The sequence below is a fragment of the Triturus cristatus genome, chromosome 8, assembly GCF_964204655.1.
Source record: "Triturus cristatus chromosome 8, aTriCri1.1, whole genome shotgun sequence".
Taxonomy (NCBI): domain Eukaryota; kingdom Metazoa; phylum Chordata; class Amphibia; order Caudata; family Salamandridae; genus Triturus; species Triturus cristatus.
In genome coordinates, this window is record NC_140591.1 from 1,660,265,650 (window position 1) to 1,660,293,180 (window position 27,531).

Below are 27,531 nucleotides of genomic sequence, written 5' to 3' on the forward strand. Positions count from 1 at the left end.
CTGATGATATCACAGTCATTGACATTGCTGAAGTTCCATAATAGGTGCATGAACAATGTAACAACAGAACAAAGACCTAGCTACAATATAGTCCTACCTACAACACAGACCACCTATATATGGGTGCTGACATGATATACCAGGGGAAAATTACTCATTTCACTTTGTTGAACTATTATGTGTTTGTCTACGTAGGATATATGACACATAACTCATAAGAGCACAGGAACCCTAAATTATTTATACCACAACCTGTTAAAATTGAATAGTTCCTTTACTATGTACAGCAATGAGAAATCATAGAGACAGGAAAAAAGAGATTTTAAATAAACAGTGTAGTGAAGTGCCCCCTTTTGCACGGTTACCTTCCACATTTTACCTGACTGATGCATCTTTGACTGAATGTGCACTGGGTTCCTGCAACCAGGCTTCCAGTACCTGCGTTCTTTTCCAAAACTGTACCTTTGTTTCCACAATTGACACACCTCTGGCCCACATATTGGGCCCCTTGTAAAAGGTACCAGTGGAACCAATAGCATTGTGACAAGAGAGGGTCTCTGAGGGCTGCAGCATGCATAATGTCACCCTAAGAGACCCCTCACCAAACACATGCACACTGCTACTGCAGCCTGCGTGTTTTGTTTCAGCTCAAAGAGAAGAGTCGACCTGGCACACATCCCTGCATGCCAGGCCTGCCAGCACTGCAAGAGTCATAGGTAAGGCACCCCTACAGCAGGCCTTGCAGCCTTAAGCCAGGGTGCACTATACCTCTAATGTGGGCATAACTACATGTGCAGATGATGATTGTCCTGCTTCTATGTCTCTCATTTCCTCTCTCGCTTAATTAAGGGATGTGAGTTGAGGTTACACTCAAGAGTCTGTACTTAATCATATTTCTACTGTTTAGATACAGCAATTGGGACATAGATGCATACATGTACCATATCCATGATACAAACCAAAGTCCATTACTGCTTGCATGCAGGAATTGTGTATATTAAAAAAGATAAAATCAATAAGGAGATTTGCACAAAAAAAAGAACTGCATGAGCAGATAAGCCCCTCTAGTGTCTAAGTCTATTCTTAGACATTATAAGTGCATAGTGAAGCCATACCGAGTATATGGGCTGAGAGCTTGTCAATACGAGTTCCACAGCTCCATGATGGCATCACTGAATCCCAAGTAGTTTAGTACCAAACATCTCAGATTAATGAGCCCACACTGATGCCAGTGTTGGATTCATTAATAAATGCACTCAAAGGGCACCTCAAAGGTCCCCCCTGAAAAATTAACCAAACCACTAGTGTGTACCTGACTGGGCTGCACCAGCCTGCCACTTCTAGACATATTTCTGACCCCCTGAAGTGGGGGTCTTGTGCGCTTGTGGATCAGAAGCCAAGTCTGTTCTGGGTCGAGGTGCTTCACACCTACTCCCAAGCAGGAACAACATTGAAGGGTGATGCGCCTCAAAAGCTTCCTGCCCTTTACTATGATAGCCAGGGCCTCTCCAGCTAGTGGAGATGCCTGCCCTCCCTGACTAAGCCCCACTTTTGGCAGCAAGGTTGGAGGGAAAATTGGTAAGCAGGAGAGATGTTTCCCTTCTCAGCCATGACCACCCTAAGGTGTCCTGAGCAGAAGTGATCTCCTCCTTTGAAAATCCTCCATATTATTTTTGAGGATTTCAGCCAATAGGATTAGGAGTATGCCCCCTCCACAAAGGGAGCGGACATACAAAGGGTGTAGTCACCCTAAAGGTAAGTAGCCCATTGGCTACTACCTTTCAGCCCCTGTAACACCCCAACATTGAGTATTTAGGGGCACCCCTGAACCTTAATTCTTAATTCCTAATGACCTACGAAAGAAGAGGACAAAGAAGAGTTATGCAGCTGAAGAAAACTGAAAACACCCACTGGGTTTGCCCCAGCCCTACTGGCCTGACTTCAGCCCTCAAAGATCCTGCGAAAACCGATGGCTCGTCCCGGAAATCAGCAGCCTCCAAAAACCTCTGGATGGACTTCTGCCTTCAACAAAGACCAGAACTCCCAAGAACAGCAGCCCTGTTCTAGAAGAAGCTCCAAGAACTGCCTTTGTGACCTGTGGAACCGGGAAATACCACTTCTGGATCCACCACCTGAAGTTAAGATGATTCACAGCAGCTTGTAGGGAAGATGCAGGGTTTATTCAGTAAGATACATCTCTTCATGAAGGGGCAGTGGAGCAACTGCTAACAGTCAGAATGCAGAGCTTCAGTGACTTCATGACGCATTCTAACAGCTGGACATTCTAAGCCAAAGGCTTACATTACCACACATCTCCCTTTTTACAGAACAAAGAGGTTTGTAAACAAAAGTATAATACTTGTGAAACATTGTATCCATACCCTCCTAAAAAAAAAAATAGAGAAGGAAAACAAGGAAGAAACAGAAAAGAGGTAGATGAACAAGAGGATAAAGAAGGAAAAGAAAGAAAAAGAAGAAAGAAAATGCAAAAAAGCAAATGCAATATTGTTTTCAACATTGTCAAAAGAAAACTCAATAATTGACAAAATCATTCCAAGTCTTAGGTCGTACAGATGTGCGAGAACTCTTTCTAATGATTAAACTATTTTTAGGATGTGCTTTGATGTCCTTTGAAGAGTGTTGTAATGAACATTTCTCAGTGTTGTTAGGTATAGCATTGTGAGGAACAAGTGCTACTCGAGACATACCCCTCCAATTTCCATCAGAAAGCTTAACAGAGTTCTTCCCTAATTGACAAACTTGGACAGGATCTTTAAATTTGGACAGACCTTTGCTGAGAAGAATTGGGTTTTTCACACGCACCCAATCACAAATTCTCAATCTACATTCTTTCTTTAAATTGTGGTTGGCTTGGGTAGATTTTTTAAACTTTGCGAGATTGGACTTAAGTTTAGCTGATTTCCACCAGTCACCTATGGTTCAATTTTTCTTAGAAATCTTTGTGGTCCAAAACGGACAGAGTTCAGTTATTGCTTCTCTCCCTCTCATCAGTTCGAAAGGAGACTTCCCTGTTACAGAGTGTGAAGTGGTACAATGAGACCAAACTAGTTCTTGAATGGACTTAGCAACACATGAATTACTTTTGATGGATGATTGTATACATTCCACAAGTACTTTATTAAAACGTTCGACTTTACCATTACTTCGGGGATGATAGAGAGGTGTTCTAAGATGTTTTATGGCGCAATTTTCTAAAAAGGAAGACGTTTCAGTTTAAGTAAACTGGACTCCGTTATCGGTAAGAATCTCACCAGGAAGACCTTCTCTTGAGAACACTCTTTGAAAACATTCGATCGCTTTTTTAGTAGTGGGTTCAGAAATTGCTTCAACTTCGACCCATCTAGATAGATGATCAACCATTACAATAAAGTACTTCATGTAGTTTGGAAGAATTTGGTAAGGACCTAAGAAATCTATTCCTATGGGTTGCCAAGCCTTCGTGGGGCAGTGATTGATTGATTGAGTTTCAGGCTGGGTTATTAAGACCTTGTCACTGACTTTGCATTTAGCGCAGTTGGACACAAATTCCTCAACTTCAAAGTCCATACAAGGCCACCAGAAACTCTCTCTAATCTTTTTCTTGGTAAGGGTGGATCCTAAGTGACCACCATGCGCTAAATTAATTAGGCGTTGACGAAAACAAGAAGGAGCTACTAATTTATCTCCACTAACTAAAATGTCACCTTCAAGATATAGTTTGTCTAAGACTTTCCAAAATGTTTGAAGTTCATGTTGTAGCAAGGTTTCTTTTGGCCATCCAGATTTCACAAAATTAATGACTTGGTTAAGAATAAGATCGGATTGAATGGCACTAATCCACTCTTTCTAGGAAAAAGTAGTATCTCCTATGTATGCAATGAAACACTTCTCAATCTCTGTTTCCCACTCTTGGTTTTCATTTTCATCAATAGGGAGCCTGGAGAGAGAGTCTGCACGTGAATTTATTCCACCAGGAATATATTGAATGGAGAAAGAGAATTCAAGAAGTTTTGCTGCCAACCTTGAGATACGAGCTGTTGTACGTTTAATGTTCTTACCAGAAAGTATAGTCACTAGAGGAGAGTGATCAGTTTTGAGTATGAATGGTCTACCCCAAACATATGCTTTAAATTTTTCTACACTCCAGACACAGGCAAATAGTTCTTTTTCAATCACTGAGTACTTACATTCAATGGGTCTGAGAGCTCTGGAAGCGAATCCTATGGTGAATTTACTTCCATTGTCATTTTGGGTGAGAACAGCTCCAAGACCATATTCACAAGCGTCAACAGTTACAATGGTGGTTCTGCCTTCAAGAAAAGGTTGTAAAGCAGGTACATCTACAATTCTTTGTTTGATTAGCTTGAAAGATTGATCACATGATTATGACCATTTGAATTCTGTGTTTTTCTTTAATAAATGTCTAAAACATTCTGTCAAATTGGCGAAGTTCTTCAAAACTTTAGCGTAGAATTCACACATTCCCAAAAACGAGAGTAATTGTTCTTTGGTTTTAGGAGCGGGTGCATCTGTGATACTCTTGACAAGGCAAGGTTTGGGTTTAACTCCTTGGGCTGAGAATACATGTCCTAAGTATTCGATTTCTGTAGTTTTGAATATGCACTTATCTTTTCTTAGAGTGGCGCCTCTGGATTGAAGAATGTTTAAAATATTTGTAATTAAGATATCATGTTCAGATTCATTTTTAGTGAACAATAGAATATCATCTTGAAAGACAGCTACTTGTGACATACCAGGAAACATTTCAGACATTAATCGTTGAAAAACTGCTGCCGCAGAGTCTATATTGAAGGGCACTCTGCAAAATTGAAAGGTACCATCAGGTGTGACAAATGCAGTAAGGTGACAAGAATCTCTGTCCAATTCCACCTGATGGTAAGTCGATCTAAGGTCTAATTTGGTAAACCAACTAGATTGACCAATTTTCGTAATCGGATCTTCAATTCTGGGTAAGTGGAAGTTGTCTACCCAGATAGCCTCATTAACACTTCTTAAGTCTACACACATTCTCAGTTTGCCTGTTTTCTTCTTGGTCAAAAGTATGGAAGAAAGCCATAAATTGCCTTCTCCTTTCTCAATGATACCTTGAGTACACATGTCAGACAGCATGTTGGATAAATCTTTCCTGAAACTAAAAGGAATATTGTGTAATTTATGTTTGACAGGAGTGATGTCTTGTTTGACTTTTAAAGAATATACAAAATTTGAAAATTTCCCTAAATTATTTTGAAACACTTTAGGAAATTTGTTTTCCCAGTCATTAGCAATGTTAGAAACAGATTTGATGTCATGTTTTTTAATGGTGATAGGATTATCAGATCCAGGTCTAATGGTTAGATTAAACTCAGCTTGGTGAATGAGTCCTAAGACGTTTATGCCGTTACGTGCTACATAAACGTTTCCACTTCTCGATGAGTGTAAAAGTTTGATGGATGACCAAAAATAACCCATCAAATCTACTTTACTGCCCTCAAAAGCTACTGTCATAACATCTGGTGGCAAAAGATGTTGTGAACTCCACAATTGTGAATATTTGACATGCTCTATAATAGTGATGCGTGCTCCAGTATCTACTAAAAGTGTAATAGGAACATTGTTGATCTTTAATTCAATCACAAGATCACAAATTGAAGACATTTTTTCTTGTTTAACACATCTGACACCTAAAGCTAACTCTTTAATTTAAACATCACTGTCATTGTCATCAATAACATGGTCTTCATTAACTACACAGCGAACAGGGTTGGGTTTATTGAAACTACCCCGCCTACAAGCTTTTGAGAAATGTTCTATTTTCCCACATTTCTTACATTGTTGTCCAAGGGCAGGACAATACCTGAAAGAAGAAACATGGTTAGGTGAACCACATCTAAAGCAGATAATCTTACGAGTTTGGGAAAAAGAAGGGGGGGTTTGAGATATAGGTTTAAAAACAGTTTTGTTCTTTTTGAAGTAACTTTTAGCAGAACCAGAAATGGATTTATTAATGACAGCGCCAGAGATAGTTGTTTTGCTAAGTGATTCTTCTAAAAACTTCACATCCTCACAAGAACCTTCAATACTCTTGGCTATATCCACAGCCTTATCCAAAGATGGATTTTTGCAAGTGAGGAGACGCTCTTGGATTTTTTTTAGAGTTACATCGAACTACAAGTTGATCTCTTATCAACTGTGAAGTGAAATATTCAAATTCACAAGTTCCCGCTAGGACTTTGAAAGCAGTAACGTAAGAGTCAATACTCTCTGTAGGTTTTTGTACTCTGGTGAAAAATTTTATGAACAACCACATTTTTTGACTTGCAAAAAAGTTATCAAGTTGAGCCATAGCAAGTTGATATTCATCAAGATCAGTTTCATCTATTTCAGGGTTGTTCTGTCCCTCAACTCCTAAATGGTAGTACATTAAACCTTTTTTCTATCTGGTTTGAATTTAGTAGCATCAATGGCCACTAAATATGCGTTGAAAGAACGAATCCATAATTTTCACTCTAGTATAGGTTCACCAGGCTCTTGTAGAAAAGGTGCCGGAGGTGAGATACTCTGCATGGTCCTTGGAAAATTGAGCAATTTGCTGAAAAGAGGAGGGAAAAAGAGAAGAAAAAATATATATATTGAATAAAGATGCGTAGAGCATGCAAATCGCTGAAGGTGTTGGTTTGCACTTAATGAAATAATTGTGTGCACATCACAGAAAAAAGTGTGCAAATGCAGGTGGCAGTAATGTAGAAATAAAGCGTGCAAATCGCTGGAGATATTGATATGCACTTAATGATGTTGTGTGTACATCACTGAATAAAGAGTGTGATTACAGGTAAGTACAACGGATGGATACAACGCTGAAAAGTGTGCAAATCACTGAACATGTTGATTTGCACTTAGTAACATAAGCATAAGTGTGTGCGCATCACAGAAGAAAGTGTGCAGTTGTAGATGAAAGTAATGTTTAACAAAGTGTGCAAGTCACTGGAAGTATTGATTTGCACTTAATAATATGATTGTGTGCACATCACATAAGAAAACATGCACGCTTGTAGTTTTATTTATTATAAGAGAGCGTGCATATCGCTGAAGAGACAGATTACATTTTGTGGTAAAATACCATGAAAGGCCACTGGAGGCGCTGCTACACCCTCTCGGGGTGGGCGTCGGAACTCCGCTGTGCACAGACCTCAATTCAACTATGTCGAATAAACCGCTGCGAGAGGCGGTAAGGAGAGGCGTCCTTAACAAAAAACAAGCCTTAATACTTGAGCGCTTGTCGATGAATGTTTGAAGCGCGAGGTGATCAGTGCTTGAGCGCTCGCCGAATAATCTTTGAAGTATGATGATCAGTATTGGCGAGCGTGAGCATGAGGGTACGGGCTTATATATACACTTTAAAAAAAATTCTTTGTGCTATTCAGAAGAGGTCGACAAAAGTACAGTGTGCAAATTGCTCGAAATGAAATGACTGTTATTTGATAAAGCGAGCAGCGCTCGAGTACATTTAATGAACGGTTGCTAAGCAACCATTCCAGTGTTGTAACAGTCTCAATGGTAGCGGAATTTTGAAGATATTTGATAAAATTCTCACTGGATAGCGGAATGAAACGACGAGAAGAGAAAAAGAAATATTCTCTCACCTTGGCTGTTCACTTACTGGAGAACAGTAATGTCTTTAAAGTTAAAGCTGTTACCGGCTTGCTCTCTGGCCACTTCTTTGAAAACAAATTCAACATCCAGTTTGCGTAGAAAGTATCTAGATGATCCCGATCGTCGCCAGTGTAGTAAAGATGATTCACAGCAGCTTGTAGGGAAGATGCAGGGTTTATTCAGTAAGATACGTCTCTTCATGAAGGGGCACGGGAGCAACTGCTAACAGTCAGAATGCAGAGCTTCAGTGATTTCATTACACATTCTAACTGCTGGACAATCTAAGTCAAAGGCTTACATTACCACACCACCTCAACAGGAAGGACCCCCTAACCGCGACTGGCGTCGATATGGATTTTCGGACGTCCAAAAACACCCATGCACCCGCAACCCCCAGGCCTTGCGGAGTCTAACCAATTGTGTCCAGGTGACCTTCAACATTTGAACTGACCTGCCTAGCATGCAGCCTTTGTTTGAGACCGTCATCCTCCTTTGATTTGCATTTGGCGCCCAACGATGTGTTGGCACTCTGCACTTGGCTGGCCCTGTGCCACTGAAGCTGTATATCTGAAAGGGACACGTTAGTGATAGATTCCTTCCCTTAGAATATCCCCAGGCGTCAGACTGTATCCGGAAAGATTTGCTAGCAGTACCCCCGTCACGGAGACTACTTAGGCGCCACCCAAGCATGCTGATGTCAGTTTTTTCTTTTTCCACGCCAGAAAGCGCAGATCCGGTTAGAACACGTACCTTAGTCACTTTTTGACTACCCTTTTTGAGACTTTTGTCTCCTGTACATTTTGGTTTCCTTGGTGCACGTAGGGATGCCTGGATTTAAGTCCTGTGGGGCCTGCCGTCACAATATGTTGGTGGCGAACCCCCACGAAGTCTGCCTCTACTGCCTGGAGACCGACCACGACTCCCGGTGCTGTCGAGCCATGGCCACGAAGGCCTTGAGGGAGTGGTGCCAGAAGCTGCTGGAGATACGGCCCTCGTCCCAGCACCGTTCCCGGTCCAGGGGCCGTTCCAGGGAACGCTCGCGGAGCCACTTTCGTGGCTCCTCGGGCTCCAAGTCTTCACCCTCGGATTTGGGTAAGAGACGACACAAAAAGAAGTCGAAGAAGCGTGTTCGCTCTCGGACGTCCCCCCATCGTTCCTCGTATGCGGACAAGGGGGACAGGGGCTTTGCCCCCGCGGCTCCTTAGGAGCCCGGGAGTCCCGCAGCCTACCCACCCTACCCGGGTCAGTCGGCAACTCCCGCGCAGGTGCAAGAATTTCTTGCTACCATGGACCGCCTTTCTAAGCCTCGGGCTCCCGCCTGCGCGCCCTCGGGCCCCGCGGTCCCGTGTCAGGATCCTTTTGGGCCGCCGGTGGATCCAGCCTCAGCGCCACTGGATCCTGCGCCATTGGCTCTTGCCACGGCGCCACAAGGTCCATCACTGCCGGCTCCGGCCCCAGCACCACCCTCGGCTCCGCCTCCGGTGCCACAGTGGATGCCATTTGTCCCACCCTTGCCCAGGTTCCAGGACCATTTTGTTCCCACCTGGGATCTGCATTGGGACACGGCGCTGTCTCGCCTCCGGCCAGCGCCGTTCTTGGCGCTGTTCCCGACGCCGTTTGTTCTTTCTCCGGCTCCTGCCCTGCAGCCGCGGTCTGTACCTCATGCAGTGGAGGTGGAGGACGACTGGGAGGGGTCCGAGGACCCTATTGCCCATCAGTGTGACTCCGAGCAGGACTGGGCAGACGACTTGGAGGATGCTGGCGACCTCGACGTCTCCTCTGACCCGGGGTTTGCCTCTCCCCGCCTACCAATGAGGATGGCGCATCCTACACGATTGTGCTCCGTCGGGCAGATTCTCGACCTACGGTGGCCCTCAAAACTAACCTCCTCACTGAAGTGCTCCAGACGGCGTCCACTTCGTCGGAACCGCTACTACCATTTAACAACGCCCTCACTGACGTCTTGCTGGGCACTTGGTCGCAGCCAGCAACAGGGTCCCCTGTGGATAAGAATGTGGCCAGGAGTCATTGCCCGGCTCCCGGTGACCCCGCTTTTCTGACCACTCATCCTACGCCTGAGAGCCTGGTCATCCAAGCCTCGACGTCACAAAGTGCCTTTCCCACGGCTCTGCCGGGTAAGGACTCTTAGAAGCTGGAGCAGTTCGGTAAGCGGTTCTCCTCTTCGGCCAGCCTGGGGGTGCGGTCAGTGAACACCGCATGCCTATTGTGCCGCTATTCCCACGCGGTGTGGTATACAGTTGCACAGGTGTTGCCTCAGTGTCCTGAAGAGACCCAAGCTGCGCTGTCCCAAGCTGTTGCCGAGGGTAAGAATGCGGCTAAGTTCGCCATTCGATGTTGTTTGGACAGCACAGACTCACTAGGTAGAGCGATTTCTATGACTGTGGCGCTTCGTCGCCACGCCTGGTTGAGATCTACCGGTTTCTCGCCAGATGTCCAAAGCTCACTCATGGACATGCCCTTCGATGGCACTCGCCTGTTTGGCGATAAGGCCGACAGTGCACTTGAGTGTTTTATGGACTCGCGGACCTTAGGTCTTTCCATGAAAAGCCCAGCCACTCCTGGGTTTCGTTCCTTTCGTGGCCACGGAAGGGGCGCCCAGGCACGTTCTTTCAGCAAGCCTGTGCAGAACCAGCCTCAGTGCACACGCGGTTTCCGCAGGGGCGGGTCTTGGAATCAGCGTGGGGGTCAGTCCACCTCTGCCCCCGCTGCTTCTGCCTCCAAACCTTCCTAATCCGTGCTTTGTGGGGCACCCCACGCCAGTGGTTGGCAGGGTCTGCCATCATCTCCCCCACTGGCCCGCTATCACATCGGACAAGTGGGTGTTGTAGATTATCCTCAAGGTTTACACCCTTCCCTTTCAGTCCACCCCTCCATGCCGACTCAGTTCCACCATCTGTTGGGGGACCAATTGACACTTCTCCGGCAGGAAGTCATAGCCCTCTTGGCCAAGGGGGCCGTCAAGCGTGTTCCTGGGGCCAAAGTAGGGAGTGGTAGTTATTCCCACTTCTTTCTAGTCCCCAAGAAGGACAAGGGGGGCTTGCGCCCCATCTTGGACCTCAGGAACGTCAATCTCTTCCTCTGGAACGAAAAGTTCAAGATGTTGACTCTGGCTCAGGTCTTGGCTGCCCTCGACCCTGGAGACTGGATGGTAGTGTTGGACTTGCAGGACGCATATTTTTACAGCCCCGTCCTGCCGGCCCACCAGCGTTACCTGTTGTTCACGGTGGGCCAGGAGCATTTTCAGTTTGCTGTGCTCCCTTTCGGCCTTACCAGCGCCCCTCGGGTGTTCACAAAGGTGATGACGGTGGTCGCAGCTCATCTGCGCAGGTCAGGGGTGTCAGTCTTCCCCTACCTCAATGGCTGGTTCTTGAAGGCGGGCTCGCCCCAGACAGTCGTCACCCACCTTCAGAATACGGCCGACCTCCTGTATTTGCTGGGGTTCTCCATCAACGTGCCGAAGTCGCACCAGAGTCCCTCTAAGAGGCTCTCCTTCATCGGAGCAGTTCTGGATTCGACGCTGTTTCGGGTTTATCCTCCCGAGCAGCGAGTCCGGGATATTGAGGCTATGATTCTGATCTTTCAGCCTCTATCCCGGGTTTCAGTCTGGATGACCCTCCGGCTCCTGGGCCTGATGGCCTCCTGCATCCTGCTGGTGCCACATGCCAGATGGCATGTGCGGGCTCTGCAGTGGAACCTGAAGTTCCAGTGGGCGCAGCATCAGGGCAACCTGTCCGATCATGTCCAGATCTCGGAGGCCACTACACGACAATTGCAGTGGTGGCTCACAAATCGCGATTGGGTCAATGGCAGATCCCTCTCCCTTCCCCAACCGGAGCACACAGTGGTGACGGATGCATCCCTCCTGGGATGGGGAGGCCACTTGGGAGAGGCGGAGATCAGGGGACTCTGGTCTCCGACGGAGTCCCGGCTTCATATCAACCTTTTGGAGCTTCGAGCGATCCGACTTGCACTGAAGGCATTCCTTCCCTCTGTTCACGGACAACACCACCACCATGTGGTATTGCAAAAAACAGGGTAAGGTGGGGTCCGGGACCCTATGTCAGGAGGCTCTACGCCTCTGGACATGGCTGGAACATCAAGGAATTACCTTGGTGGTTAGACACCTCGCAGGTTCTCTGAACGCCAGGGCAGACGAACTCAGCCGCCAGTGCTTGATGGATCATGAATGGCGTCTGAACTAGGACGTGGTGCGAAGTCTCTTTCAGTAGTGGGGAGAGCCTTGGTTAGATCTATTCGCCAACGAAGAGAACGCGCAATGTCATCAGTTCTGCACGTTGGAATTTCCAAGGCGGCACTTGCAAGGCGACGCTTTTCGTCGCTAATGGAGTTGCGGTCTGTTGTACACCTTTCCGCCTATACCACTTCTGCCCAGAGTGCTGAAGAATAAGCGGCGCGACCGGGCCCAAGTCATCCTTGTGGCTCCGGATTGGGCACAAAGATACTAGCATCCTGAGCTACTCAGCATGGCGATCGATCCCCCGATCCCACTGCCTCTTCGGGAGGATCTTCTGTCACAGCAGCAGGGGACGGTCCTCCTCCCGAACCTGTCCAGCCTCCGCCTCCATGCTTGGAGAATGAGCGGCGACAGTTGACAGCTTTCGATCTTCCTCCTGAAGTCTGTGATGTCATTCTGGCAGCCAGGCGTCCCTCCACTAAGACGGTATACACCTGCAGGTGGAACAAGTTTGTGGCATGATGCACAGCTCAAGCTGTGGATCCCCTTTCTGCCCCTCTTTCTGAAGTCCTTCTGTACCTTCTTTCTTTGGCCCAGCAGGGCTCTGTTCTGGGCACTATCAAAGGTTATCCTTCGGCCATCTCTGCCTTTCTACAGCTTCCAGATCAGCCTTCTCTTTTTAAGTCCCCGGTTATTACCCTTTTCCTGAAAGGCATTATGCACACGTTTCCTCCCGTGCCGTTCATAATGCCTCAATTGGACTTAAACCTTGTCTTGACGTATCTCATGTGTGCTCCCTTCGAGCCCCTTCATAACTGTCCCTTGCGTCTTCTTACTCTCTAGACGGCTTTCCTGGTAGCTATCACCTCTGCCAGAAGAGTGAGTGAGCTCCTGGCTCTTTCTTCCAAACCTCCTTTCCTTTCTGTTCATCCAGACAAGGTGGTTTTGTGGACCCGTCCTTCTTTCTTGCCAAAGGTTGTATGCCCTTCCACATCGGGCAGACCATTACTTTGCCCACCTTCTTTCCGCCTCCGCATCCTTCGAAAGAGGAAGAGAGGCTCCACCGTCTGGACCCAAAACGTGCGCTCTCGTTCTATCTGAAGCGCACCCGACAGTTCCGGGTGGATGATCAACTCTTTGTTGGCTACGTGGGTGCCAAGAAAGGTCGGGCTGTGCACAAGTGAACCATCTCTCGGTGGGTTGTTCTGTGTATTAAAGCCTACTACTCCTTGGCTTAAAAGGAGCTTTCTGTGTGGCTGCGTGCCCATTCTACTCGGGCGACAGCAGCCACTACTGCTCAGTGACGGGGGGGTCCCTTTGCAGGATATCTGTCAGGCAGCTGCATACCTTTACCAAGCATTATTGCCTTGACAGCCAAGTCCGGAGAGACGGCTTCTTTGGCCGTTCTGTTCTTCGTGACTTTCAGGTGTAATCTTGTTCGCAGACCCACCACCGGGGTTGGTATTGCTGGGGTATCTATTCTAAGGTAAGGAATCTATCACTAACGTGTCTCTTTCAGATGCACAAGTTACTACTTGTGTAACGATATATCTGTAAGAAACATTAGTTAGTGATAGATTCCTTACCGCCCCACCCATCCTCCCTGTTCTGTGAACTGATTTCTAGGGTTAAGATCATCCCTTTCAGGGCCCTAGTTTCCTGGCACCAGTGGTCAGTTTCTTGCATGGCGCTGTGTACCTGGTACAGAAAGGCGTGTACAGAACTGACGTCAGCGCGCATGGGTGGCGCCTAAGTAGTCTACGTGACGTCATCTCGGCGCTTACGATGACAGCAACGGACGCGGAGCCGCACAACGCCACCTACTGACGTGCAGGGGTACTGCTAGCAAAACTTTCCGGATCCAGTCTGACGCCTGGGGATATTCTAAGGTAAGGAATCTATCACTCACTAATGTCTCTTACAGATATATCCTTACACAAGTAGTAACTTGTGCGTTTGGTGCTGCCTCGTGCCCCACCCCCCAGTGCTTGACCTAACCCTGAAGGTTGACCTCCAACTCCAATTTACTTACCTGTAATTAGCATAACTCTGAGTGCCCCCTGGCTCCATTTGTTAACATGGGGTGCTCACTGTAAGCTTGCCCTGTGTTGACCTTAACCCCCAAAGACTGGGTTTGTGAGTAAAGTACTTACCCGTGAAATTGCAGTTCTGTTTTCCTCCCATAGGGTAACATTGCTCATTTAAAATATTGCACTAAATGTGTATTATTATTATTCTTGAACTGCACAGTATTGCGATTTCTAAAAGACTGTATCTAACTGCTAAACTGAAGTCCTGCACTAAGTATTGAATCTGATAGAGACATCTAGCTGCAGATTGCTTACTTTAGAATCCTCCCCAGGCGCCACACTGGATCTGGAAACTTTTTTCCCCATAGTACGTCCGCGTGCCGGAAGAGGGCATCAAGTGACTCCGCGTGACGTTGTTCCCAGATGTGATGTCAGCAGAGTCCATATAAACCTTCAGCCGATGTGCTGAATTCTGTTCCTTCTTTCCCGCGCTTAAAATGCATATCCGGCGCAAAATTTGGGCCGTTATGGGGCCCTTCCTCTTTTCTTTTCTTGTCAGGAACAATGTGCCAACAGAATGTCATCTGGGTTTAAGCCCTGTTCTTGTGAGAGACCGATGTCGATCATGGGTCTACATGCTGTCTGCTTGTGGTGTCTGGGTGAACACCACGACTCCGTCAACTGCGGCTCCTGTCAGCGTCTCCGGCCGAAGGCGTTGAAGGAATGCTGTATGAAACTCCTCGCAGCGCAGCTTTCAGATGAATCGTGACATCATTTATCTTCCTCGAAGCTGAGAGACAGGTCGAGGAGTCGCTCAGGTGAGGAGCCATCACCTTCCCACAATGCGCCAAAGATCCAAGGCTCTAAACATAAGTTGGACGTCACCTCGCACCCTCCAAATTTGGAGGCCTCTCAGGTGGCCCGCGCCTCCCTGAATACCCTGGAGCCGGGGCAAGCTTCGATAAGATGAAAGAATATTTCCTTTCACTTCAGTGGGACTTCGACCCACCGACTTCCTCTGGTACGGTTCCCCACCCCAAAGAGGAGGGAGTATCCCAGCTGCATCCTCGCCGGTGGCTTCAGCCTCGGTCTCAGCAGGCCCCCTAAATCCCTTAGCGGATTTGACACAGAGCCGGTGCACAGCTCTCCGGGATTCACACCTTCCGCTTCGGTGCCTGCTCAGCTTGCGACATCGGCAGGGCAGCTTGAAGTGGATCCCACTGCCATTTCCAATGCCAAGTCGATGCCGCAACGGTGCCAGATGGCGTCAAGTCCGGTGACGGCAGCGACGCTCATTGGGGATCCATATACTTCAGATCTTATTCAGTCTCTATTGGGTTTCCCTGTGGGACGTTCTTGTTTTGCAGGCAGGAAGGAGGAAGTGGGGACAACTCTCTTGGGTGTTCTTGCACTCCCATCTTTGGAAGATAACTGACTGACTGATCTGGGGGAGGGTGCTAACGGCCTGCAGTCATCCCCAGCCTCAGACTTGCTCTCTCCTCCGAGCATTGCAACAAAGGATAGTTCCTCTTTGTCAGAGGTCTTGAGAAGAGCAGCTGCAATTTCACATTGCTTACTTCCTTTTATACAACTAATGATCCTCTGATGCAGGTTCTCCATCATGGTGAGACAGGAGTTTTCCCGTTACTCCCCTACTATGAGTCCCTTTTCGATATATTGTTGGGAACTTGGGCACAAGCTGTCATGGGGCAACCTGTTGACCAGGCAGTGGGCCACAGGCATGGCCCTTCCCTAGGAGATCCTCCCTGCCTCTTATGACATCCCACCACTAAAAGGTTGGTGATATAGGCTGCTACTGCGTCGGCAGGCCCTTCGGTTCTTCCAGTGGTCCCCCCCAGCAAGGACTCAAGGTGGTTGGATAATTGTGGTCAGAGTCTCTTTTCTTCTGCCAGTGAGGCCTTGTGGTATTTAAATACTGCCTTTGTTTTAGGCAGAAAGTCTGACACTCTATGGGACTTTGTCGCACAGCGCTTGCCGTCTGTGTTGGAGGAAGCTAGACAGGATCTCCTCCAAGTAGTGCAGGATGGCCATGAAGATGCAAAATGTGTTATTAAGTGTAGCATGGACAACACCGATTCTGTCGGTAGAAGTATATGACTCAGGCTATGGCAGTACACAGGCATGCGTGGCTGTGACGGTCGGGATTTTCGGAGCCGGTTAAAGACACTCTTCAGAATTTGGCATTTGATGGTATCCCTTTCTTTGGAGAGCGAGCTGAGTCAGCCCTGCATCGGTTCAGCGCTAACCGACCTGAAAAATCGACACAATAGGTTCATAGTTGTGTTTGGTATTCAGCTTCAGGGTGGCATTCTACAGGTCTGAGTTCAGCCTGTTTTTGTTAGGTGCCATCAGCACCTTTTCTCACATGAGGTAAAAGAATGATTCTGTTCATGTTACCTTGCACTCCTTTTAGGAATTACCTCTGAATTCCACTTGTGAGTTTCAACTAGGTGGCGCACGATTAGTGAAATTTTTCTTTCTCTGCTTGGTGCTGAATTGCCTCCTAAGTTGTCTGCAGCAGATACAGCTACTTTATTCGAGTCTCCTTATGTCATGTTGAGTTGTACCTTCACGGTGTACCTATACCCTATGTAGAGTATATCTAGTACGCTTTCACCCAGCGTTTCTGCTTATGTCCATATACATTTTTGTATATGGGGGTCTATTCCCTGCATCCCTTCATAGGAAGACAGGGTGTTCTGCTTGCATTGGTGTGCTATATATACCCTGCTTCATCAGGTGTATATTGCCTGTATGTATGGATATTGTTTGTTTTTATATCTTATATCTATCCTTCGATTGGCATAGTCGCATATGCCTTCATGTGTTTAGCGCTGTGGGTTTACCTGGTGTGATATTTCTTGGTTTGTTTGTCACATTCTTTCCATACGATTGTAGTCGTACCTCTGGTGGGTACTTGCCTTTTTCTACCCATAACGCCTGCTGAAGTTCTCTACCCTATATGTATATTTGACCATACCTTAGTGCGTTCTGCTCACACTTGTCGTCACAGCTTATATATATATATATATTCACTGAAAAAACCATAGGTTTCAGGGGCGTTATAGTTAGCTGGACTTTTCACTCGTACAAAACCATAGAAATTCCCCCGTTATAGTTAGTTCAGCTAACTATAACTTGCGCGCCCGCAATGCACTGCTGATGACGTCACATATTACATCACTCATGACATGGTCAGTGACATCACTCATGACATCACTGATGACATCTCAAATGACATCACTGATGACATCATCATTGTGATAGAATGGCAGACCTCCTCTCCCCCTAATATAACCTCTGAGACACACATTCAAAAATAGAAACTAAAATTTTCAAAACAATGGACATACCAATACCAGTTACAACAACCTATTCAGTAATTCTAAGATCCACATACACATCCACTCATTCACCAACAGTCCTATACAGTCACTCATACATGTACTCACTCATCATATGTACTCATACACCTATACATCCTGTAACACAACGCCACTCATCCATAGAGTTACTCACACACATTGTCACTCATGCTAATAAAGAATCAAACATCCATTTACTTGCATATACAGTTATACACACACCACCACACTAACTTCTACAGAAACTTACACATACTTAGTCTTTTAAACAAACACTTATAGAAACACATACTTATTCATACAGGAACTCTTCCAATCTCTCACTCTCACATATACTCACTTATATACACCAATAGTCACATATACTAGTTTAAAACATATGTAGTTACTCATAAAGACACTATTGAGACAGTCATTCACTCACTAACACACCCATGTACACACTCATCCACCCATACAGTCCTGCACACATGCTGTCTTCAACACATACAAACAGTGAGTCACTCATTCATGCACCTATGCACTTCGTAATACCCCCCACCGAACCATACAGACACTCAGACACTCATACTGATGCTCAAAAAAACAACTAATAACCTATATAGACACTCATGTAGCTACTCACCAACCCATGCAGCCACTTATACACAAAGTGAGAGACTGATACAGATATTTACATATTTAAACATTACTCACTAAGCCATATATTTTCAGTGAATTTCTAAGATTTTTTAAATGCTAATTCCTAGCTATAACGTGCCTGAAACCTATGTTTTTTTCAGTGAATTTCAAAGGTTTTTTAATTGCTAATTTCTAGCTATGCCTACAGAGATAGGACATGTGAAGAAAGAAGGAAAAACGCACAGAAAGAAAAAAAAGAAATGCAGAAAGAAGCAACAGAAGTCCTCAAAGACGAAGAAAAGTGCAGGAAGAAGTATAACGTGCAGAAAGAACAAACAGAAGAGCAGAAACAAGCCTTGTTGCAAAATCATCCTGTACCCTCAACTTTTTCAGACGGATACTGGTGGTAACTGAGTCTGACTAACCAGTCCTAGAGCCAGTGCTATGTTAAAAGACACTCAGAATACAGTGCAAACACCTACATACACTAGGGCACACTATGTGTTGGGGTCCCCCTGTGATTAGCATGTCCTCCTCTTTAAGCCCCTAGTATATAATAGGGCAGGGGATTAAAACTACCTCTTAAAACGCACCACAGGGCGTGTTTGAACACGTCACCTCATGCCCCGTCCCCTCCCTTCCCCACTGTGTAAACACGCCCTGTAGCCGTTTTAAGTTGGGAGATTAAGTCCCCTTGAATCCTGAGGGTCCCTAGGGTCCAACTAGACCACTAGGTACCTCCAGTAAGCGCCACAGAGCTGCGTTGCAGAGAGGTGTAAAAAGTGGCACGGCCTGCACCACCTCTCTGCAACGCAGAGCAGTGGTGCTTACTGGAAGCACCTGGTGGGCTAGTTGGACCCCAGGGTCCCTCAGGATTGAAAAGGAATTATTTCCCCAAGTTAAAAACGCGCCACAGGGCCTGTGGGCGTTCTGAGTTGAGAGATTAAGTCCCCTTGAATCCTAAGGGTCCCTAGGGTCAAACTAGCCCACTAGGTACCTCCAGTAAGCGCCACAGAGCTGCGTTGCATGGAGGTGTAAAAAGGGGCGTGGCCTCAGAACACCTGTCTGCAACGCAGCTCCCTGGCGCATACTGGAGATACCTGTTGGGCTAGTTGGCCCTCAGGGACCCTCAGTATTGAAGGGGAATTAGTTCCTCAACTTACAACTGGCCAGGGGGCGCGTTTGCAGAGTGCTGCAAGGAGAGGGCGTGGCCTCCGGCGCGATGCCGGTCTTTTATTTATTTATTTTTAAGAAGGAGGGCTGTGTGGCCCCCTTTCTTTTTCTAATTTATTAGCCCTGGGGACCCCATCCCCCAGGGCCTGCACCCTAATTTTTTTTGTTGAAAAAAATTAATTTGGCCCTCCCAAGGCCTTAATCAGCCCCGGAGACCCCAACCCCCAGGTCATGGCCTTTTATTTATTTTTTTATTCTTTAGGAGGGGGGCTGTGTTGCCCCCCTCCTCAGGCCACTTATGGCCCCGGGGACCCCATCCCCCGGGGCCGGCCTTTGTTTTTTTTTTTTTTTTTTTAAATAAATATATTTATAGAAACACCTAGGACATGCTGGACAAACCGTATGTACCTATCACCATGACGATTTGCGTGATATTCATTAAAAGGCGACTATGCATACAATGAATCCATGTAGAATGTATTCACACCGCTAGTGAAGCTCTGACATGTCTGACACCCTACCGTGCCTAATCCCGGCGCCCCCGCTGGTGGGTACTCTCCAAGTAGACACCCTTGTCGTTTATTTATACAAACATGGGTAGCTATTGACGGGCACATTTAATACACATGCACACCAAGCCATTCAAAGGGGATTCAACAAAAATTGGAGCAAACTATGCAAGAAACCCCCTCACGGTTAATAAAACACACATCCACCGCCGGATGTGTAATACTTTTTATTTTACTCTCTGGAAAGGAGACAAACCTCACTTGAGAGTCACAGCGTGCTCCTGGCTGAGCCCAATGCTGTGTTACACCCACCAGTGCCCGCCGAGTGCCACACACCTCTGTGTTGTATTCCACCAGCTAGTGCGTATGCTATGACACTCTCTAGCCCATGTGCACTGTAACACCACCCCGTGAATATGTCATGCCACACTTGCCTTCGCACGGGTTATATTGCCCCATCTAACGTGCCTTCCTTGATGCCTATGTTACAAAGCACAGCGCTATGCCATACATATTACAATCTGGGATCCATATTTTTGTCACAGTGCATATGCAATGTTACACTACCCAGCACATATTTTATATTACAACTTTAGAGACTTAGGTTACACAACAGTGCCCTGTGCATATTACACTCCAAGTCGCATATCACATAGCAAGCGCTAGTGCCTGTGCTATCTCGCGCTCTCCAATGAATCTGTCATTGCGCACAATGTATTGAATATTATATTTCACGCCCCGGTTCATCTTATATCACACTTTTTGGTGCATAGTTTATACCATATACTATATCTAGTTTTCATTTTCAATCCTGCTCTCAGGACTATGTTCTATATAACACTGCGTCCACCTACCCTTTTCACGGGCATTACATTTTGCGATGGGGGGTGGAGGGTCAGGGGATGTTTCTGCCAAGTGAGCCCGGAGTCACAGTCCCAAACGTCCTCTTCTTCCTGAATAAAAGTGAGATTATGCTGCATACTTGTTCATATTTTAAGTAGTTCGCACAGACACACATTTTAAAAACAATACAGTTCCTAATACCCACCTTCTATGAACAGTTAGCTTGCTGCCCCATCCACCTCCTCCCTATCCTCTGTTGTCTGAATCCATGGACTAGCCTCCTCCCTCCTGCCATGCATGGTCTGATGTGCTGCCACTGCCCTGCATTTAGCATGATGTATCAGTCCACTCATCCTGCCCTCCATTGCCCAATTCTATGGCCCATCATTGACCTCCTGCTTAGCCTCTGTGCTTTGCTTGCTGCCCCTATTCTCCTTCCCCCTGCCCTCTGATGTCTTTGTGCATGCCCCTGCTCCATCCTTTTTGACCACCATGTTCCATGGACCTGCCACTCCTATCTACTCTGAGTGTTCTGTTGAGCTGCCACTCCCCTACCACCTGCCTAGCATTGTCAGATGACTGTAACCTGTCCCTGCCACCTCCACCCTGCCTGTCCACATGCCATGCCCCTATCCCCTTCCTCCTGTCGTCCATGGTCCATTTTACTGCCACACCCTTCTGCCCTCCCTGGTCTGTTGTGCTGCAACTGCTCCTCCTGCCTGCCCCGCGCGGTCTGTTGTGAGGCCCCTTCCCCTGAACTCTCTTGTCTGTGCCCAAGTCCTGGCCCTCCCTTCTCTCCTCCATGGTCCTTTGTGCATGCCCCTGCACCCTCCTTCTTGCCCATCATAGCCATTGTGCTGCCACTAACCCTCCCGCTTGCCATGCATGGTCTTCTGTGCTGCCATGGCCCCTCCCACCTTCCCTGTGTGGTCAGCTAGCTGCTCCGGACCCCCTCCCACCTTCCCTCCATGGTCTGTGTGTATGCCATCATAGTCTCACTGTTGCTCTCCATGGTGTGTCTTGTTACTAGTGCCCGTCCTGCCTGACCTCCATGGTCATCTTGCTGCTCCTGCCCTGCCCCCTTGCCCCCAGCCCTCTGTTTCCATGTGCAGACCCCTATTCCCTCCCTCCTGGCTTGTCGGTTCCATTGTAATGCCCCTGATCCGTCCCTCCTGCCCTTTATGGTCTGTTATGCTGCAGCTTTCTCTCCTGTCTGTCCATTATGGTCAGCTAGCTACCATTGCCTCTTTCCCCTCTGTTGTCTGTTGTCCATGTGCATGGTCCTGTCCCCTCCCTATTGCTTTCTATGGATTGTTGTGCTGCACTCCCGTCCCGCATGCCCTGTGTGGTGTATTGTGCTGCTGCAAACCCTGATGCCTGCCCTGTAGGGTCAGTTTGGTGCACCTCTCAATGTCCCTCCTGTCCTCTGTTATCCGAGTCCAAGTCCCTACCCCAATTCCTCCTGCCTACCATGATCCAATGTACCATACGTGCGAACATTTTGAACTTGGTAAGAGGGAGATTTTGAAATAAAACTGGGGTATTGATTTTCCCCTTTGAGTTACATTGAAAAAGAGAAGATTGTAGACAGGAAACAGATCAAGTAAAGCCCATTTGAGCTTAAAAACATTGGACGTTTCCTGGCTGAAACGGGTCTGTTGGCATGTATGGTTGTACTACCACTGCCTCTTCCTTCTGCCCACAATGGTCAATTATATTGCCACAGCCTCTCTTGCCAGTCCTGTATTGTTGGTTTGTTGCCTCTGCCCCCCTTTCCACTGCCCTCCATAGTCTGTTGTGCTGCCACTGCCCTTCCTGCCTGCCTAGTGTGGTCAAATTGTTGCCTCTGCACTCTCCTACCTGCCTTCAATTTTCAGAGTCCGTGCCCCTGGCCTCTGCCTCTCAACAGTATCCCAATGAACAACTAGATTGCTAATATTCTATATTTATTACAAAAGTGTGGAATGGCTGACGTCATCTTGATGTAATCAAAACTGTAATGCCTAGAGCATTTCCTTTAGAAATTACATATATGAGAGGGTCTTATTTGCATCAACATTATGGTTAGTGCTCTAAAAAACTAAAATGAGGACATATTTTCTGAGTTTTCAAATAGCGACAAAGAACTTTTAAATTATTTGTAATCTTAGTTTTTTTATCCAGTTGACCACTTGATTAAATGTTGCATCCAAGGGGAGAGGGTGTGGTGTTACTTCCAGAGCTGCAGACTTTGCAACTGGGGAACCAGGTTGGAGTTTCTGCTTCAGCTCAACATTCTGTGATTCTGGTCAAATCACTTAATCTCCCCATGTCTACAACCAAAATGAATTTGATCTTGTGTGATGTAACCAATGTTCATGTAAAGCACTCCAATACCTGACAAGTCTGCACTATATAAAACTGAAAATACACAAAAAATAAGTGTTTTGAACACTTCTGTCATTGGGCTACATTTGGGCTACATCTGGGTGATATTTGGGCTACATTTGGGCTCTTTTGTCTCTGGTGTCCATTTTAGGAGATTTATTTGTTATGAAGTTTCATAATTTCCTCATTTACTGCAGTCTCCTCAGTATGAAATGCTTTCAGTTTTTTACTTTAATTCCATCAAGAAGGTATTCAGATATGTCACACATTTGCCATAAATTCTGAATGTTAGCACTCTAGTTGCTCATTAGATCACTGTAGTAAAGCTACTGCTCACCACGGAAGTCTGCTGCTAGTATTAGAAGTGCATGTTTCAGTCTGCATATCAGAATTTTTTAATGAAATAGAAGATTTGAGAAGTCACTCAAAATGTGCCCTAATTTTTCTTTCTTCAGCACTAATCATAATTTCTATGGCAAAATGAACCCCCTCATTGTGTTCCTTTTTAAATTAAATGTTTTAAGTGTTACCAGTTTATTCCAATCAAGATGGATTCAGGTGTGCCATACTTTTGTCATAAGTAAGACAGTAAGCGCTCTAGTTGTTCTTAAGAACACTCTGGAACATTCTGTCATTGGGCTATACTTGGGCTACATCTGGGTGATATTTGGGCTACATTTGGGCTCTTTTGTCTCTGGTGGCCATCTTGGGAGATTTATTTGTTATGAAGTTTCCTAATTTCCTCATTTACTGCAGTCTCCTCAGTAGGAAATACTTTCAGTTTTTTACTTTGATTCCATCAAGAAGGCATTCAGATGTGTCACACATTTTCCATAAATTCTGAATGTTAGCACTCTAGTTGCTCATTAGATCACGGTAGTAAAGCTACTGCTCACCAGGCAAGTCTGCTGCTGGTATTCAAAGTGCATGTTTCAGTCTGCATGTCAGAATGTTTTTATGAAATAAAAGAGGATTTCAGAAGTCAAAATGTGCCCTAGTTTTTCTTTCTGCAGCACTAATCATAATTTATATGGCAAAATGAACCCCCTCATTTTGTTCCTTTGTAAATTAAATGTTTTAAGTATTACCACTTTATTCCAATCAAGATGGCTTCAGGTGTGCCATACTTTTGTCATAAGTAAGACTGTTAGCACTCTCGTTGTTCTTTAGAGCACTCTGGGAAGCTGCAGTAGAACACAAAGGAATCAACTGACAGTCTCTGCCCTTGTTGGATGTACATGTTTTACTGAGAATGTCCGACTTCATTCTTACATGACTGAGAAAGATAATGTGAATTTACAGAAAATATGCTCTCAGTTTAGCTTATAGATCACCTTCCAAACCTCTGTGGGAAAAGTATGAGAAAATAGTTTTCTCTCAAACATGGTTCGTGATATCACAGCAGAAGGCTTTTTCACATGGTAAAATCACCTTAGAACACACCACAATTCCTAAAATGAGTATGGTACCATCAACAAATGATTTATAATGTAACTAAAGTCTTAAAACCTTCTATTAACTGCAATGCTTTTTAATGAGGTGCTATCATGTATATTGGTCCCAAGATGGCTGCCAACACTTCTTGGATGAAGTACTGTCAGCCAATCATATCTCACGATGAGATGTGTGGTTAGGCTCTGCCCAGATATGTATGTGATTTTACTTTTGATTTTCTCAGGAACTACTGAACAGATTGACACTATATATGCAAAAGGCACATGCTTGACCTGAGGACTGCCTCTTTGCCAAATTTCAAGTAATTCTGTTCAGCCGTTCGGGCTGTACCTTGGACTAAAGGTCCCTATGGAAAATTGCATGGGGAAAACGTGTTTTGGGACCCCCCTTTTTTCTCAGCCCCCGCTTGACGAATCCCCCCGAGACTTTCAGGGTAGGAGCGGAGCAGAGCCCCCCACCTATTTTGAAAATTTCGCGAAAGTTCGTCAACCGGCGCCAAAGTTATTCCAAATAGAATGTTGCGGATTTCCTATGGAAACACGGTCCTAACTATAACTATCTACTGGCGACCGCCAGTAGATAATATATAGATAGATATAGATATTTATATAAATATATATATATATATATATATATATATATATATATATATATATATATATATGTCCCAAAGATGCCTCTGAGCTTAAAGACGCCACTCCACACGAGGACAGCTTGACAAAGCTTTTATTTAGAAACCGGCTCACCTTCCCAAACAATTGACTGTCCCTTACGCGTTTCGATGCACATGCATCTTATTCATAGGGCCGAGGGAACAACAAAAACATGGATCAGATTCCAGCCTCTTTTCTCCCATGGTGCATCCACCCTCCAATGAGCGGCCTGCTGGGTGCTGTAGTCTCGATAGCTCCCCTCCGGTGGGGTCCGTGTAAATGTCGATTTTTAAAAACTCCTCCAATATTTTCCACAGTGTCTGGCCCTCCAGTGGGCCTCAGGAGAATGCTCCGGTTTCACAATGAAAGTTCCTCATGTGCTGGAAAAAGGCTGCCGGTCCTTGACAACCACACAGACCTGTTTGCAATCCACCAGGCGGTGCAATCTTCCACGGCAGAGGCCGCCGCGTTGAACATGTCCCAAAGATGCCTCTGAGCTCAAAGACGCCACTCCACACGAGGACAGCGTGACAAAGCTTTTATTTAGAAACCGTCTCACCTTCCCAAACAAATGACTGTCCCTTACGCGTTTCGATGCACATGCATCTTATTCATAGGGCCGAGGGAACAACAAAAACATGGATCAGATTCCAGCCTCTTTTCTCCCATGATGCATCCACCCTCCTTTGTCAAGCTGTCCTCGTGTGGAGTGGCGTCTTTGAGCTCAGAGGCATCTTTGGGACGTATATATATATATATATATATATATATATATATATATATATATATATATATATATATATAAAATAATCTACTGGCAGTCGCCAGTAGATAGTTATAGTTAGGACCTAGTTTCCATAGGAAAAGCGTCTTTTGTTTTTCCAATAACTTTGGCGCCGGATGAAGAATCTTCGCGAAATTTTAAAAACTCGTGGGGCGCTCCGGTCAGCTCCTATCCTGAAAGTGTCGGGGTGATTTGGCAAGCAGGGGCCGAGAAAAAAGGAGGGGGGTCCCAAAATGTGTTTTCTCCATGTAAATTTCCATAGGAAATTTTAGACACGGCTACAGACCGAACTGCTGAACGGAATTACACCAAATTTGGCAAAAGGGTAGCTCTTGTTTCAGAAAGAGCTCTTTTTATTAAATGGTGTAAATCCGTTCAGTAGTTCCTGAGATTTAAAAAAAAAAGAGGTTGAAAAATCAATTTCCCATAGCATGTGTGCAAACAGGCCATGTGGCGCATTTTAAGTTGGGGAATTAATTTCTCTACAATCCTGAGAGTCCATGGGGGCCAACTAGCCCACCCGGTACCTCCAGTAAGCGCCACTGTGCTGCGCTGCGTTGCAGAGAGGTGGGCCAGGCCACGCCCCTTTTTACACCTCTCTGCAACACAGCTCTGTGGCGCTTACTGGAAGTACCTGGTCACACATGTCACCCTCAGGATTCAAGGGGACCTAATCCCCCAACTTACAACGCGCCAGGGGGTGCGTTTGCAGAGTGGTGGAGAAAGGGGGCATGGCCTTTGTCTACCACTCACGAATCCCACTGCGTGGGGCTTACTGGAGGTAAAAGGTAGGCTAGTTGGCCCTTAAAGGACCCCCAGCAGTGAAGGGGACTTCAATCCCCATCCAAGAGCGTGCCAGGGAGCGCGTTTGTAGAGTGGTGGGCAAAGTGGGCGTGGCCTGGTACGAGTTCTTACCAGTGCTGCTGTGTGGGACTGACTGGAGGTAATAGTTTGGGAAGTTGGCCCCCAAGGATGTCCTTGGGGGCCAACCACCCCTCTTGTTTCCTCTAGTAAGTCCCACACAGTAGGATTGCTAAGATGTCTTCGAAGGCCATGGCCCCCTTTCTCTACCACTCTGCAAACATGCCTCGTGGCAGACTATGGGATGGGGGATGAAGTCCAATTTAGTCCTGAGGGAGTTTGGGGGCCAAGAATCCCTCCTAGTACCTCCTGTAAATCCTATGCAGTGGAATTCCTGAGCGTTGGTTGGACGCCCAGCACCCTTTCTCCACCACTCTGCAAACATGACTACTAGTTAAAGTAGCATATTTCTGCACCTCTGACTTAGAGGTAGTTTTAATCCCCCTGCCCTGTTATGTACTATGGCCTTACAGAGAAGGTCATGCTAATCACAGGGGTAACCCAACGCATAGTGTTCCCTAGTATATGTAGGTGTTTTCACTGTATTCTATGTGTTTTTTAGCATAGCACTGGCTCTAGGCCTGGTTAGTCAGAGTCAGTTACCACCAGTACCCGTCTGAAAAGTTGTGGGCACAGGATGATTTTGCAACAATGCCTCTTTCTGCTCCTCTGTTGGTTCTCTCTGCACGTCTTGCTTCTTCCTGCAATTTTCTTCGTCTTTGTGGACTTCTGTTGCCTCTTTCTGCATTTCTTTTCCTTCTTTCTGTGCATTTTTTCTTCTTTCTTCACATGTCCTACCTCTGAAGGCATAGTTAGAAACTAGCATTTAAAAAACCTTTGAAATTCACTTAAAAAGCCATAGGTTTCAGGCATGATATAGTTAGAAATTAGCATTTAAAAAACCTTCGAAATTCACTGAACAAAACATAGGTTTCAGGCACGTTATAGTTAGAAATTAGCATTTAAAAAACCTTAAAAAT

General features: G+C 46.0%; 1 protein-coding gene across 4 annotated transcripts in view; it reads left to right on the forward strand.

Moving 5' to 3' along the window:
* The window catches only part of LOC146808505 (transient receptor potential cation channel subfamily M member 2-like), a 2,014,188-nt gene that overhangs the window by 1,278,424 nt on the left and 708,233 nt on the right, over positions 1 to 27,531 (forward strand). The gene's annotated exons all lie outside the window — the stretch shown is intronic.